General features: G+C 30.7%; 1 protein-coding gene across 4 annotated transcripts in view; it reads left to right on the top strand.

Annotated features, from left to right (window-relative positions):
• Lpin (phosphatidate phosphatase LPIN) overlaps positions 1–18180 on the top strand; it is a 57390-nt gene that overhangs the window by 11359 nt on the left and 27851 nt on the right. The window lies entirely within an intron of this gene.

Consider the following 18180-nt stretch of genomic DNA (forward strand, 5'->3'; position numbering starts at 1 on the left):
AGCTGATTACTCTACTCATTATATGTTCTATCATCTGCATGGAACAAAACAATCGTCCGAGAAAGGTTTCGTAAGATAAGAATACTTTTCGTTTTTAATTCGTGGCTAAAAGACTTTATGAGATCGCCACAGGAGTTTGTTGTCAGGTATATTGTTTGCTCAATGCGTAGGTTGTCAAGGGGCCAAATCAGATGTCATGGCCTCTGATCAAAAAGAAATATTAGATCATTGCTCCGGAAGATTAATGCCGAAACTGTAATTGTTATTACTGGATTTAGTTGGTGTTTTAAATCGATAACATTCTACATACCTATGTATTTTTGTTTCGTTAATATTTTATTTTATTTCAGCTAAAAATGAAACTCTTTCATAGATATATGAAATAAATTTCTTTGTTTATTTTCTTAAATAAGCAATAATACTAGGAATTTTCGTTCCAAGACTTCGTTTTTTCCGTTTCTAAAAGCATGTTTGTCAGAATTCAATGTCTTTAAAATGACCTGCCATCATGATTTCACTGTATGATTTTGATGATTATATCAATTATAGATAATTGAATAGGTTTCGTCTCATTCTGGAGCTACTTTTTGATGTTATGCCATATCTGCCGCTTAAATAATAAATATTAAATATTTATTGCTTATTAAATATATATTAATATATTAATTAAATATATATTATTCATTAATGAATATTTTAATTAAACATAGTCATTTTAAGAAGGAAATAACTTCCTGATATTCAGTTAAAATATTCTTAGGGAAATTTAAATGACTACCCTACCACATTAAATACAACTTGAAACATGAATAGGACTCATTATGATATTCAATCTTAAAAATAATGAAACATTTTAATACTATTATTTTCTTTATTTCTTAATTCTTTATTTCTCGAAATAAATAAATGTGAAAGCCTTGCGAAGAAACTACCCATAGGTGGTCAAATATCATTTCTACATTAGGTCTTATAGGTGCCTTTTATGATTACCAGGAATAGAAGAGGAAGTTTACAAACTAATATTGAGCGATTAGGGAGTTAGATCATCGGGTTAGATCGCCTACATATGGAACACTTAGGTCTTTGTGGATGATTTTCTTTGAGACAAAATAAGTATCGATAGTTTTAGTAAAGCTCCAAAGAGCTACTCAATTCAGTAAGCCCATATAGGCCTTATTATATTCATTTAAATCAGTCTTTTGAAATGGATTGGAAGTTTTGACCGTTTGTCAAGTAAGAAATGTAATCGACGGGCAATTTCATGTCTTTTCAATCTAGTATGACCATTTCAAATTAGCCGTTTGTTCAGATTTAGTCCATTTTAAGATTTAAATCATGTAAAAACAATTTGAATAACTACGGTTTCTGAAATATTTTTAAATAGTGTACACAATGGCTGTGTCTGAGTATGATGGTAAAGCAGGAGAAACACTGGATTAAATGACTTAAAATCTTTGCTGAATTAAATTCATATAATGTAATAAATAGATTTAAAGATAAAGGTTGTTATTCTAATACTTAGGAAATATCGAGGTACCTCGTTGTTTACTAGTATAATTGAAACTGTGCCTTGAGTCCAACGACGAGCTAAATACAAATTTTACAAAATGTTATTTTCTTCTAACAAACGTAATTAGATTAGATCTAAAATATAGTACAACTAGACAAATGTTGTTACCTTGTCCATGGTTATATCGTTTCCAAAAATTGATCAGGAAAAAATTCCATTCCAACTACTACAAAACTAAGCAAGCTCAGATTACTAGTCACTCGATATGTTCAATCACTCGACAATAATCACTAGTTTTATCAGTTCTAGTTAACAACCTCTAATTAGAAGGTTTTCTCTCAAGGCCATCAACACTTAGACAATAACTATTTTGTAGTACTTACTTCATCAATCACCATTCTGGATTAAATTTGAATTCATTTATTTTTTAAATTAACATTCTGGTATATTTGGCAGGACAAATGTTGTTACCTTGTCCACGGTTATATCGTTTCAAAAAATTGATCAGGAAAAAATTCCATTCCAAAACTAAGCAAGCTCACATTACTAGTCACTCGATAAGTTCAATCACTCAACAATAATCACTAGTTTTATCAGTTCTAGTTAACAACCTCTAATTAGAAGGTTTTCTCTCAAGGCCATCAACACTTAGACAATAACTATTTTGTAGTACTTACTTCATAAATCACCATTTTGGATTAAATTTGAATTCATTTATTTTTTAAATTAAAATTCTGGTATATTTGGCTGGACAAATATATTTTTTTATTATACATCCTGTGATTATAAATTGTTTGATGAACAATCATAATTTCATATAAAGACGATGATGACTCAAATTTCTTATAATAAACCGTGTTTGCTGTGTCACTTAAATATTGGTTGATAGAACTAGTTGGTGGAGCATTTATTTTGTACTTGACGTATTATGTAGATATATCGTTGACTGGGGTTTATTTATGACAGGCATACTGGTCTGTAGAACGAACTCTTTAGAGAAAATAACCCCAGTCTACGACACTATCTTTGAAAAACGTCCAATTAAAAATAAAATAATTTTTTTTTAATAGATTTGCCAATATTGAAGCAAAACAGTGAGTTTTTTTAAGTCACATAATTATATTTGTGTATAAAATGGTTATATTTTATTCATATCATTATCTCCCTAGTAAAAAAAATATAACACCATAATTAATCAGAGACTGAAAATAAAGCTATCTTATGAAAGAAACAATTTCTTTATTTTTTTCTAAAATGAAAGTCAACTTGATTCTTTCTGGGCTCATCCAGGAAATAATATCATACTTGTTAGTTATTTATTGTGCCATACAATCATGAGGTCTAAAATAAATAAATCATAAAATAACGCATACCTAGACCTTCCGCATATTTATCCGTTATCTGCTTTTAGATAGAGGACGAACGAAGGTCAAGAGGGTGATATAGCTTTTGAGAACCAGTCAGGCTGAGAATCGGAGGAGGCGTGTACAATTGTTGTTGTAGATAAGAATATATGTCGTTTCTCTATTGGGGCAATATCGTAGCCAGGGCCATAATCTAATAACATCCACCTTTGTTCTCTAAAATGAACAATGATCTATTACAAGCAGGAATTGCTTAGTTTAAATTTGAATAATATCTCCAATGATTGAAGACGTTCCTTTAGGTTGTTTTCTGGGATGTTATTCCTATTCTGATCGACCATAGATGGACAACATTATATCACAGCAGTGGGTGATGGCCTCCACGAAGCGAGAAAGTGTTCTAATCAATCTGAGAATGTGATAGGTCGTTATTACAAAAATATGTAAGAGAATAGATCATGCGAACTGAGAATGATTCGTAAGATTATTAGGAATAGGATTATTTCTGTTTAGGACTGTCAGTTTTTGCTATCACTTACCGATTTATGGAATATGTAGTAAGGGGAAGTATTGCAATCGTGCTGAAGTTCGAGATAACACGTCCATAATAACCAATTTTCGCAAAATTGCATGCGTATACTTGATGTTACTGTAACGTTTTTGTTAAAATCGACCAACCACTTTATATAATCGATTTTACACATTTTGCACTGATCATCTTGATTAAACCTAATAAATCAATTAAATAATTTTTAATAATTGATAGGTCTTACATCCATCGAAATCAGAGCTAAAATACCATATTTTTATATTACCTTCCTCTAAAATACTTTTAATTTTATTAAAATACCAAGTTCTCTCATTATTAGCAGTAGTAAACAATAATATTAAGAAATATACTTTTATAGATTATTATACTATACTTAATAGAGACCGGATTTTTGTCCATTAAAAAATTCAAAATATACAAAATCGTGCAATATAAAACACCATGTTTAATACTAATACATAACCTAGTTCGAATCAAGTTAACCTCCCAAAACAGTCTCTACATCTATGCAAACATTTATAAAAAACTAAATTACTCTTATTAAAGACCTAAGTTTTGTCCATAATTGAGGATCTATATAGAAAGTTAATTTTATAAAATGATTTTATAATCCTATTATGAAGACTGGAATTTATTTTATTAACTCCTCAAGATACATCAATTATAAGTTTTTTAAAAAAATATATGCAAGGAAATATCCTGAAAGAAGTATTTAAAAATATGCTTCCAAGCAAAATTCAGTTTTTAAATTCCACATATTTTTTTTTTTTAATTTTACTTAACTTTTTAATGGTGTATTTACATTCCTAGATACCATTAACCATAAAACTAACAAGTATTAATTTTGAATGAAAAACGTCAATAAGTTTGGTTAAAAATATAAAGTATATTCATATTGATCAGACCTATTGATCTTTTGTTTAATTTTTATTTAAAATAATATACATAGGTAATACAATATAATAAAATGAAATTCTCATGAGTTATAAAAAAATCAGATGGAAGAATAGAGTAACAGTGAATCCATGTTAAAAACAATACTGAACGCTCTTAATAACAAGCTTAATCTAAAGAGGTTATTTCATAGTTACTGGTAACTAAGAGTTTGGTTCCAAAAGAACATTCGTCACACGTTCAACTTGTTACTTGTTCAATGCATTGCTTTGCTTCAAATTTATGAATTTTAAACTATACAGTAAATAAGGGAAAAATAATAAAATGAATAAATATTGGCATATAACCTATACGTGTTTAATATGAGAAATGTAGTTCAGGAATTAAATTTTAAATAGCAAAAATCAAAATTTTCTCTGAAAAAAAGTAGAATGTGCTATTTCAGGCAATATCTAATTAGTTTTATTTGAATTTCAAGTCCATGATTCGGATTTCTGTCTAGGTTTTATAATTTGAAGCTAGGGAACAAAAGATGTTAAGCTCCTAAACTAATCAGCGGTGATGAGACACTAAAATTAGGAATTATTTCATCAGGCTATAACTTTTTTACTACTTATAAATTCCTGAATTACTTAATAATTCTAATGAGGATAGATGTATGGATGGCTTTTTTGATATAATACAAAAATATAAATGCTGCACTATAACTCACATAATTTTATTTAATTTAAATAATATCGTTTTCTAAAATTAATAATAATATTAAAATAAAATCGTTTTCTAAAATTAATAATGATATTAAAATAATATCGTTTAATAAAATTAATATTTTTTATTAAAAATAAAACCAATTTGGTACAATGTAAATTATCATATTTTATGAATATAAGATAATGAATCCCTATTTTATATATATATATATATTATATTAGTGGATATGTAAGTATATAATTATATATAAACCATTGCTATATATAGTTAACAATACATTTTATTATTCTTATTTTTTAATAAATGAGGCGTTAGGTCGTAAAACATGGTAACTGTTTTTGTTTTTTTTGTTTTGTTTTTTAATGAATTGAATGAAATTTCGGCACTACCGAATTTTTTAAGTCAGATTTCATACATTTTTTAAAGTACATATTGGACAATTGTTTTCTTTAAAAAATTGTCAAATAGTATCAAATAGTATTGATATTATTAGTTTATAGTAAATGATTTCTGTTTAAAGATAAAGCATTGTACTTAAATTACATTTTAATACTGTAAAAGTTTTCATTTTGTCAGTTTCTATTTTTTAAGAACGAGCCGCTGGTATTGGTATAAATTGGTTTTGGTCATTTGAAAATAATAAAAAATAAAATCTACGACGGGAGCCGTGTTTCAAACATACAATCAAGAAACATGGTTTGGCGCAAGTTGGGGTTGTAGCATTGGTTGGAATTTTATGAAATGTGTACTAGACCATGAAGAAACAAACATCTAAGTATCTATATCTAATAAAACCATATTTCTTAGAGCTCCAATTAGTATCCTTTAATGAAAACTGATTAAAGAATTCTATATCTGATTTATTTGAGGAGATATATTTTCTGTATGACAACCCTCGTTGCATATTAATATCTCAGAAATAACTTGTTCATAATTATCATTACATAAAAAATTTTATTTTTTGTGAATTATCACACATTCAAAACAGTTTTCACCATGTTGTTATCTAGCCTGAGGATGAGGATGACGGTGCACTGTTGTTTTTGCTCTCTTCACCATAGAAAATTATAGATGATATTACAGATTAACTCTGGCTATAGCAATACTCAGAAACGTTTATTTATTTTTTCATCACTTAGGATAAAGTGGTCTTGAAAATATTGTACATAGGAAAAAAATATTCAACATAAAACTAACTCAAACCTACGCAAGGTTAGCATGCTATATCCTATCCTAAATAGAAAATCCAAATTAAAACCAGAAACAGCTATTCTTATTTTTAAAATAATTCTCAGGCCACTGCTGATGTATGGCTGTCTGGGGAGCGGCATCCTTTACGAAAATGAAAAAAATAAGTAATCTTTTCAAAATAAAGATCTAAGAATTGCAGTGGATGCTCCTTGGTCTGTAAGAAACAGTCAATTGCATTACAAATGGAGACAATAGGGGACTACATAAAAAAAAAAAGTTCATGATGTTCCACTCCTAGTAACCGACAGTTAAAGGAGCAGTGACCTACAAGTTAGAAAACCCAACCACATCCCAAAGATTAATTAACCATGTAAGGCCATCGAGGCCGATCTGGTATTAAATAAAAAAAAAAATAGTGCTCTGGCAATTGGTGAAGGCATTTTAATTTCAAAACATATTTATATCGAAAAGAAAGACCGTTGGTTGAGTCGTGTTTAGGTTTCGGTCTTATCGAAGGCTCATCTCCGAAGCCCGTGATGTAACTCTTACTTAACGCCAGCTATTTCCACATCCACGAGCGGCTCTATTATGAAAATTATAGTTTACTCCTGGATTTCCTTTCTTTGTTATGCCTAAGGATGGGATGTTCGATCCGCTTTTTTGAAGTTTCAAAATATCCTGATAAAAAATTATTCATTTTGAATTCTTTACTCAAATAATGAGAATTCTAAATTTCCTTATCGAACCCGGAAACTAAAAAATACTAGCAAAGCTGGATTTCTGTCATTTTGGCTTTTGCTCCAAAACATCAGGAAGCTAAATTTTTTTAAACAACTTCCAGTTCGACTGCTGGTCCTGGTTACATAAAATTATAACCATTATACCCTACAAGCACTTGAACATTTTTTTTTTTTTTAAATAATTTATTTATTGTTATTTACAACTGTATACACATATATACAACAAGTAAATATGCTGTAGGTGACGTAGTGACATGATACAAACATGTGGAGAATCTACCCACTGATAGAACTCCAATAATATTTCTAGAAGAGAAGATCTCGAGGCCATCTTCTTTTCAAACGCTTAGGAGGATTATTAGGTAATGAAGGAGAAGCCAGGTTAGAAACAAGTGGATTTGGGTGGTTGAGAAGTTTACCATGGAAGGAACGGTATCTGGTTCTGGCCAAATCGGCAACATGTGGAACATTGAGGTCCTGATGGATGACTTGATTAAGGATTTTACGAAGGATTTTGGACTGTAAGGATTGGATTCTGGAGGAATTTAATGGTTTAGTGGAGCCCCAAAGCTCAACTCCGTATGTCCAGATATAATAGTCATGTAGATCAGTCTTTTGTAATGGATTGGCAATTTAGACGGTTTGTCTCATAAATGTTGCAATAGTTGGATTCGACGACAGGGGTAAGATCAACATTATTAAAGGAGACTGTAGTCGGTAGGTTTACAACGAAGGGTGATTTGATGGAATTTGTTGGGATTTCGATCCTATATTAAATATAGACTCTGAGTTTTTTAATGAACGAGTAAATGTTGTAATAGTCGGAATCGGCGAGGAGTTTCTTGTCTTTTTAGTCTTGTAGGAGGATTCCATGTCAGTCGTTTGTCGAGATGTAGTCCTAAGTAACGGATCCGTTCGAAAGGAATAAGTGGGGTATTATTAAAGGATACTGTAGGGCAAGAGGTCATGGGTTTTATGTAAAATCTGAATAGCCTTTTAAACAAACAGTAGGTTACATTTCGATTCTTATGAGTGTTCTAAAACGTTACATCCTGTTAAATGGGAGTTCAAGGAAAACACTTTAAACGGGAGTTCAACAAGCGTTAAGTATCCGTAAGAAGTGAACATAACTTCATGACTTTCCTTATTGTTATCTAATGACTGTGCGGTGAGAAAGAATGGTTTTAACTGCAACTTTGTCCATGTCTGATTGCCAATGGTCTACTAACGAGAAGCTTAACCATGTGCAATAATTTCCTTATTTCATTATATTTATAATTTTGTTTCAATTTGTCATGTTATAGATTTAATTAGAAAGCAAGTAAATGTAGTTAGAATCAAATTCCTACGAATCCATAATGTCATGTAGTACCTTGCGATAAATCTGTATGTCGAAATTCGTTGCATTTTGTAGTGTCTTGATTGTGACATATGATTTTATAAATGCTGGTAAATAATTATTTCGCATATGAAACAGAGCGTGTTGAAACAAAAGTTCCGTATCAGAAAAGTTTTACTCAGCACGTGTGGGTGGAAGAGTTGCTAAGACACAAGAGCAAATCTGCAGTTCTTAAAGACCTACCTACTGAACCTTGGGAAACTCCCTTCGAGCTGACAATGAAGAACTTTAGAGAAATGAGTAACAGCGACAACCATCCCCTTTATTTTTAGCATTCTTAATGTAAACATTTGAAGAAAAAAAAATCTAATTTTGTGTGTACTTAGCCTTAGAATCGATGATGATTTTCTTGAACTATGATCCCCCATGACCAAAAAAGCCCATCTGACCAAAAAATTTTCTTTTTATTTTGTATTGGACGTATTCCATAGATCGTGCCATAGACTGGGGTTACTTTGTGATGGCTCCTCTTGGTTTGGGACAGTCTGTAAGAAGACCACAGCAGAGGAAGTAATGCCAGTCTGTGGTGCTATGTTTCAAATACGTCCATTCCAAAATAGAATCAAAAACAATTTTTTTTGTAAAATGTGTTACAATTTAAAGCAGAGTTATATATTTTTTTAAATATTAAAATATGATCAATACAGCAGTTAACGTTGATGAAAAAGTAATTATGAAGTTATAAACTTTACGATAATTTTACTACTTTAGTAAATCCTCGACTATATCAATGCAATAAAGATATAAAAATGTTACAGCATGTACTTACTGTGTATTTTTTTTTATCTGATATTTACCTAAATTTAAATATTTAAGGGCAAATAAGAGGACAGCAAACCAAAAAAAAGTCTTTCAGATTTTTTATTAGATTTGTCTTGAACGAATTACTGCTCTTCCTTAATTTGTTCGCTTTAGAGACTGACTTTTCGTAATATTTCTAAAACTTCTAACGTAATATTCTAAAGCCTTCTTTCAATCTTTTATGCTAAAAGTTTAAGCAAATGACTTCTGCAATATTTTCGGAGACAGAAATTACTCGTATTTTTTACGATATGAGTATAAGTTACACTATTATTTTGTGAGACGTTAAAGTAGGCCTTGGAAAAAGTGAAAATCGATTATTAAGTTACAACTAACAAGAATTTAATTGTAAGATCTTATTGAAAATGGACTGTTTACTGTCGTATTTCCCCCGAGAATGATAGACTACTTCACCGTACCTTAGTCGTTGGACTGGAGTGGGAGTTCATTTCTTATTTTTTCATATTTTTGGGTGTTTATCAGAGTATATAGGAAGTTGTTTTCTGAACAGAAAAAATCATAAAAGGTGAATTTCAGTCAAAGTATTGTCCTGTCCAAAGGAACCTTTCAATGAAAAAATGTTTAATACCCCTTCAGCCCCACCATAGTGATTTAAAGTTTTTTTTTATGTATTTCTTTATTACCAGATCGGCCTAGTGGTATTTACATGTTTATTATAACAATTATAAGATTTGGTTTTAACAATTGATAATGTGGTAGTATTAAGCACAATGGAACCCTAATGATTTACAATGTTATAATTATTGAACTATTTTGATTTTTAAAAACGCCGTTTTTCAATTTCAGGCGCTTTTTAAATATTACTCGATTTAACTATCTTAGTCTCTCCTCTTCTCGTTTTAAGCTAATATTTCAAAAGTGATATACGACCATCGCTCTCTGGGGGTCTTAGCGGGGCGGATCCGGCGTGGAAGGATTTTTTTGTGTTATGATCTCTTCTTGCGAAATTGTGACATGTCGTACATCGACTAACCTACTCGCTATAATTGTCTGTTTAAAAAGTCAGATAATTAAGGCTAGCATGAAGGGCGTGAGTGAAGGGTTTTACGCCGTTTTTTAATTTCAGCTTTTTAAACCCTCTCTTATAATACTAATCACATCAATAACACCTGAAACTCACCAAAGAGAAGTGAGTGAAAAAAATAACTAAAATAATATACCTAAGAAATAATTATAAATATGTAATAGAAACAAACAAAAGACTAACATTTGTTATATGAAATAAATGAATTGCATACTAAAAAAAAAAATAATTTGAGGAAAATGAAAATAAATATTGATTTCAGTGCAGGTTTGTAGAGTTGAAGAGTTTTTCTTCCTTCTGCCCACCGAATTTCTTACGTAATTTTTAGTGTTAATGAAATAACTAAATCCTTTTCACCCACCCCACCCAAAAAAATAGAAGAAATGAGACCTTAATGATGTAGCTCTGTGCACACAACTTCTTTTTCTGGATTGACAGCTATAGTTAGCTCTCTTTAAGTTACTTAACAATTTTATCACAAGAAATTTCAGTAAATAATCTCAGGAAACATATTTTGTAAAAATATATTCCACTATAGGCCTAACTGATGCCATCAGTTCCTTTCGACTTTAAAATTGTAACTTTTGACTCCAAACTTTGTTCACTTGTTGTGAAGAATGCTAATGTTTATGCTATATGAAGTTTACATCAACTAACATCCATTCTCGCACAGTGTCCTCGATAAACGGGCCCCCAAGAGCCGAGACAGAGCGACTCCGTTGGCGCCCTGTTACCCCGCATCGATCTGGACTTACTTTCACCACGGCTCTCAACATCTGCAGTCTGATGTTCTCCTCATTTCTTGCAGAAGACGTACAGCAGAACTGAATGGGTGAATGCTTTATGGAACATCACTTTACCGATTTGTCCTAATTAAACTTGTAAATAACATTACAAGAACTCCTGATCCATTGTTCTCAAATGAGTATTTTTCCTTCGTAACTTTGGAGGATAAAAATATCAAGCTATAACAGTGTGAAGAAAATGTTAACACAAATAAGAAATAGTATTCTGATTCAATATTATCTTAAACCTCTGATGTAGATTCTTGCTCTGATTACTTTTCTACGTGGTTAACCCCAAAATCAGGTGAAAACCATGGACTACTTTCTTAATACAGATGCTAATCATTCATAATCTCCATAGCCTGTGCTTACATCAACTAACCAAGTCCTGGTAGAATGGTCATGGATGACTGGCATTGATGCTTCTAGACCAATTTATTGTTAAGATTGATGTTTGATCGTTTGTTGTTTTTAAACATCAATATATTCTTATTTGATCAATCCATCTGAGATTTGAAATAACGATATTTTTAAATCCAATTTTTTTATACAATTTTTCCACATATGAAATGTTCAGATGTAAAACATGGTGACTAATTTTTATTTTTAATTGATGTTTTTGTGATTTTAACTTTGTATAAGGATTCGTTCTGTTCGTTACCATGTTTTACGACTGAACGCCTCATTTGTTTAATAGCAAATACTTTGAGATAATAAGGAATGAAACAATTGGAAGGAAAAAACAAAACAATAGTTGTTAATTTTTATTCTTATCTTCTTTACTTAACACTATGAAAGGAGAGTATCTAAACGTTTATATTTTACATGTCCTTAGGCTTTACTTGTATACTCAAATATTACAATTTTATTAGATTGTTCACCCATTTTACTTTATCAATAGACACATATTACATTTTTTCATGAATACGAAATTAAAAATGATTATTTATTGATATGAATAACATATGAACTTAAAGATATGAGTAGGAATTCTAAACATCGATGTTTACATTAAAACTATTTGATGTTTTAAATTAAAAGTTTCATTACCATGACAAGAAATGAATGTTTCACTTTTTCCTGTATTCATAATTTTCATCGACTTATCAAGCTTCATTATTCGTAGAACCCACAAGCCAAACATCCAGATATGCTACAAGATTTTCTTACGAGTCTTATTTGGAGATATTTAAATTCCAATATTACTTCAGAACTCTTTCGACTATTTTTTTAGGAATATAGTTAGTAAAGATCCCATTAAATCGAATGGTTCCCATGAGTTGTACGCATGCCTCAGTCCTGAACCCTGTCAGGTCATCTGGGTAATTCCAATGAATCGCTGATCGAGGGAATTCAGTGGAGATATTTTTCCATAATGTTTTAACGAAAACGATAGAATCTATAAAAAAAAAAAAAGAAAGAAGTGTAGTCATAAACAACATATATCATAAACATGCAACTTATTAGTAATTAACGGGATTGGAATTTGTAATCTGAAAATTATGCAATGTTTCTTAGTCATTACATAATTTTCAAGGATTTATTGCATTTAAAAATTGAACTTTATACTATATATTTTTGATGTACTCCTTATTTCGATTCTGATATATATTCGATTGTAATATACTCTTTATTTGGCAATGCTGCCCAAATACATTAGGTTGCTATAACGAACAGCTTAGAGCAATCGATTCATTACTGGACATGTACACTTTACCATATATTAAAATTTTCCATTTTTTAAATAATAATTATCTATAGACTAAGTATGATACACTTCAAATATTTTTTTCTTTCTTAACAATTTTTTTCCCGATATTTATTAGTTTTCCTCCTTCTTCTCACACAAAGCCAAATTACAATTCACGTATTCGTTTAATATACTATTCTTCATATTTCACTCCTTCACACCTCTCCTTCCCAGTGACCCGTAAGACACGTTTGATCAATTATACAAATTAACAGAAATTATCATAAATATTAATATATAAATAAATCAGAAATAAAATAATCATAGCAGTAGAAAAGCTTAAAAATGTATATTTTTAGAATACGTGAAATAAAATATTAATTTTAAATAGTATTTTCCGATTTTCTTAAACGGTTTTATCGAACTAAAACGATTTTCATTTTATTTTATTTCCAGGCTCAATTTCCATGATTAATCCAATTTCAATTCGTTGCTCTCTGATTTATAAAACCCCTCAGCATAGATTCATTAAGATTTGCTAAGAATAGTGATTGTATACTAATTATTTATTATAAAATTGAAGGATTTCAACTAAAGAGTTTTTAGCTAAGAAATTTAATAAAACGATTTTTCAACTCAAAATGCTTCTTTCTTACCTCAATCTTTAACGAAGGCTCTTAAGACCCAAAACTGAAAAAGTGTTAATTTGGTCGAAGAGATTAATTAGAACTATTTAAGAGGAAGCTTTTCAATTACACATTTGACTATAAATCTGTAATTTTTGAACAGCTGAAATTAGCAAGGTGCAGTTTAAGTTATATAAATAATAGATACAAGTCTGGGTTCCCTTTCTTTTCAAGTTAAAACTGAATAATATAGACAGAGAATTTTTTTTTAAACTTTTTTATTTTAAAAACTTGTTTTTTACGGCTATAGTTGCAGTCATTAGGTTGGCTGTTGCATTTCCAATTTGTTTTTTTTTAAATCACATATCACTGATTTGCTTGAATAGTGGCACAACTAACAAAAAAAAAGTTATGTTTTTAATTTTTTGCTTTGTGTGGCAGATTGTAATATCTATCAATAAATAAATCTATCTCTCTCAAAAAAAAAAAAAAATTTTTTTGCTTGAGGTATTCAATAGATTGTACCGTGGGCTAGAGTCGATTTATAACAGCTCTAATTACTTTACTGAGGCCCTTCAGTAAAGAAAGTAACGCAGTCTACTATCTTTGGCACACGTCCAAATCTATATAAAATAATTTTTTTTTTTGTCAGCTGTGATTGAACAGCCACTAATCTGGCAAAGAAGCTATATATTTCCCAATTTTTTTTGACAATCACTGCTACAAACCCTTAAAGATTATGTTTTGTTTTTTTACTTCCTAACTACCGAAGTTAGGGAATGTTTTTATACACGTAGGTTATTGAATTCAGAATATGTTCTAGCAATCGAAAATTTTCACTCGCATGTTACTAGGTAGACATCAAGGAACATATTTAGTCCTATTTCTGCCTGTCTTGTCTTTAGGTAAATTTGTGTTCGGCCATAATCGATAGAACTGTTAATCCTATTTTCATGAAATTTCTCTGACGCATGCGTCAACGTTTTTTACGACACCTATATTTCGAAAACGGCTTGTCTAATTTGGCCAAAATTAGAAGGGAAGTTGGAGAGTAATATGGAAATGGCCCGGTATAAATTTAATTTAATTCCATCTTCTATTTACATCAGCACGCGTAAAAACGAGGCACGGATGTTTCAAACAGGGAGGATTCGTGTGTAGATTTTATTCTCAAATCATAATCAAATTTATTAAAATAATAAAATGTAAATTGTGAGCCTCATAACCTATTTGTTGAGTAGAAAATCACCAATATTATCATAAAATGATATTCAGGTCTCCTTAAAATGCAAATATACTGTTAAGGGAGCTTACAACCCTCATCTTAATGGAATGAAAATTATAATACAATTTATCCTCAAATCTTCAAATATATCTTCATCTTTTTTTAAATATGCTAAAATAACTATAACCCTTCATCATACAATAGTATTAACCATTAAAAGATTTTTGCATTTTGAATTGAACCTTGTATGATATAATTTGACTGGAGTGTTCAAAATCATTTAAGAATAATATTTTTTTTAATTATTTATTTAATGTAATTTACAACTGTACAAAATAATACAATAGGTAAATATGTAGTACGTTTCATATACACTTGAAAATCTTGGGAAGGAACCACCCATTGGTGGTACTTCAAACATTAATTTAAATTAGAAGGTCCTGTGGCCATCTTCTTTTCAGACGCCTCGGAGGATTATCAGGGATTGTTAAGGATGAAAGATTAAGAATTAATGGGTTAGGATGGTTAAGGAGTTTGGAATGAAAAGACGCATATCTGTTTTGGGTCAAATCTGTAACGAATATGATGTTGAGGTCTTTGTGAATGAGTTTATTTGTGACGTAATAAGGAGCATCAAGGATTTTACGTAGGATTTTTTATTGTAACGATTGGATGCGGGAAGAATTTGATGGTTTGGTGGAACCCCAGAGCTCAATTCCATATGTCCAAATTGGTCTGATTATTGTAGTGTATACTAATTTTTTGTAGTGAATGGGAAGTTTAAGCGTTTGTCAAGTAAGTGTTGTAGCAATCGGAATCTACGAGCAGTTTCTTGTCGTTTCAGTCTTGTGTGTGGATTCCAAGTAAGTCTCTTGTCAAGATGGAGTCCTAGTATCGAAAAGTAAGTAAATAGTATTGAAAAGTATCGAATCTGTTCAACCGGCTAGAATAATATTTAATGAAGGATTTCGTAAGTGGCAGGATTTTATTTGCCAACAGCTGTTCCTAACCTGCCAAAATTCTTGACCTCATTCACCGGTAGTATTAAACTTGTCCTTTTTTCTTGTTAATGCATTATTAATGATGTAGAATTTATTTATTAGTTATAGTTGTATTATTCAATCAACAAATCATTAAACTCCAAGCCTCTGTTAGTAAATATATTCATGGGAATTTAAATAAAATATTAAAGAGCTGAAGTGAATTTTAACTAACGTCATTACACTTTAGCTGATAACACTCCAGTGTGAGAAGTTAAATTGAATTATGAAAGAAGAATAAGGAGACTGAGATGAACGAGCTCAACAAGACAATGAGCTGATTGCGCTCCTCTTGATTCAATTCTCTTCGCTTCTACTTAACAACATTCTTCTTATCTCTTTAAGCTTCACCATGTGCACCTTTAAAAGTATTCTGACCTAATATCAACGTGGTTTCACTAACCCTTGATGATTTGGGGAATCTACGCCTTCCTAAAGTTTTTACCTCTGAGGTATAGTTGAGTATCTCTTGTACCAGTTGTATGGGGATCATGCTTTAAAAAAACAATAAATTAACTTTAATTATATTATTTCAAAATTTTTTGAGACAAGGTAATTATTGATTAAATAAATCAAAAATTAGTATTCAATTCTGTCTCAACACTTTATTTTTCACTAGTCCAACGTTTCGGCCATTCTAGCCATCTTCAAGGACATCTTCATATATCACCACAGATAAATGGTTTGTTATATGGTGGTGCATTTAATTGTTGATAATCTTATAGAGGAAAATTAATAGGTTTTTTAAAATGTTAAATTTTAAATAAATAGGTTTTTAACTTGTAATAAATTAAATGACCTGGGCAGAATAGCCTGCAAAAGAAACTTTAAATTAATGTGAGGAAGAGATTGTATTGAAGATGTCCTTAAAGATGGCTAGAATAGCCGAAACGTTGGACTAGTGAAAAATAAAGTGTTGAGACAGAATTGGATACTAATTTTTGATCTATTTAATCAATAAATTAACTTTTATACGGAGAGAAACGCTTGTTCGTTAACTTAGAGAATTATGATGAGTCCTACACTTTGACCGTTGTGGCAAACTTTTTTGCATTATACAGAAGTATAGATAACTACTTCCTAGGCCAATGGTTTCCAGCCCTTTTTTTGGCAGCGTAACCATTTTGGTAGAAGTGTGAAAATGTTCAAACCCTTTTGATGGAAGTAGGAAACTGGCGGAGCCCCATCATTGTCATTCGATACCAATAAAGTGATCCGCTTTTTCAACAAAAGTTAAAAAACACCAGGATACCAACAAAACAACAACTGCGTTGATTTGACTTGGAGTAACCCATTCCTAAATTATTTTGTAGAACCCCGGTTGGAAATCACTGCCCAAGAACAATGCTTCAGGAATTAAATCTTTTTAAAAAAATAGAGTGCGGTGCGCACTATCACTTACTATCCTTCTTTGAATTAAAACTAATCTTCGCTCGTTTCAGAACTGATATTTCCATGTTGTGGTAATACTTTCCCGTACTAATTTTCCAAATGAGCCCTTCATTTGACAGATGGACTAACTCTAATTGCATCAGTTTTCATGAATGTACTTTTAATTTTCTTTATCGTTGCAAAATTTTAACATTTTTCTTCTATAGAAGTATAAATATGTAACTTTAGTTTCGTACGAGTTATCATTTGTGTGTGTGTATTTCCGTTGAAAATTCATGTGCGGAATTTTTCACGATCGCAATTATTCCCTCTAAATTTCATATACTGATAAGCGAAAATAAAATAATAATAACATGGAATTAGAGGATTTAGTAAAATATTAATATTTATTTTTTTACTCGAAACAATGAAATTTCCACCTACATCTGTGAAGTTGATATCGCTATGTTAAATTCCTTTATGAAGGAGGTCTTTACATTCAGAACCATAAAGTGCGAAGTATCTCTACATTTGTGAGTATACAATATATATATTCTCGTCAGGTCCCAGAAATGTGTTCGTACAACTGAACGATGTTATAAAGGCAGAAAGTTTAACGTAATAGTTATAAGTTAGCACTAACTTTCTTCTTTACTCCACCTATTCATCATTTCAACTCAACGTCTTGCAATCAATATTCCTCAATAGATGTGTCTCGCGAATTTCACAAAACCACCATATGAACATAGATTGTTGATTAAAGCTTTCTTAAATATCCTATGTCAGGGTTTTATCAGATGAGTGGTTTTTAATAATGCAGTGTCTGAAGAGTTTTGTCCTTATCTGAGATCCCATAATGGTCGGTATCAGTAAATAAAGATTACAATGGACCATATTCTGTCCCCACTATAATTTACTGCTAATTAGCAGCATTTTTTTTCGAACTGGAATTGTTCTATTTATTCACGAATATTTTTAAACATATACTTATAACAAGTGTGAGAAGCAGAGTTCCTTTGTTTACTTTTTATGGTGTTACCTGAAAGGTTCTAAACAAAAAAAATGCACTTTTAAGCAACTTTATTTTCGCTGTGGGTCTCCCCTTTGCCCCAAGTTAGGAGAGGTTGTAGTCCGCGAATGGTTCAATTTAGTGGTCCAATGGGCTCAACGAATTGGGATCCACTGTTCTAAGTCAATCAATAGGGGTTATTGAAGTGCCCAAAACCTTAAAAACCGGG

Source organism: Halyomorpha halys, unplaced genomic scaffold (genome assembly GCF_000696795.3).
Source record: "Halyomorpha halys isolate HHAL.00 unplaced genomic scaffold, Hhal_1.1 Scaffold901.1, whole genome shotgun sequence".
NCBI classification, from domain to species: domain Eukaryota; kingdom Metazoa; phylum Arthropoda; class Insecta; order Hemiptera; family Pentatomidae; genus Halyomorpha; species Halyomorpha halys.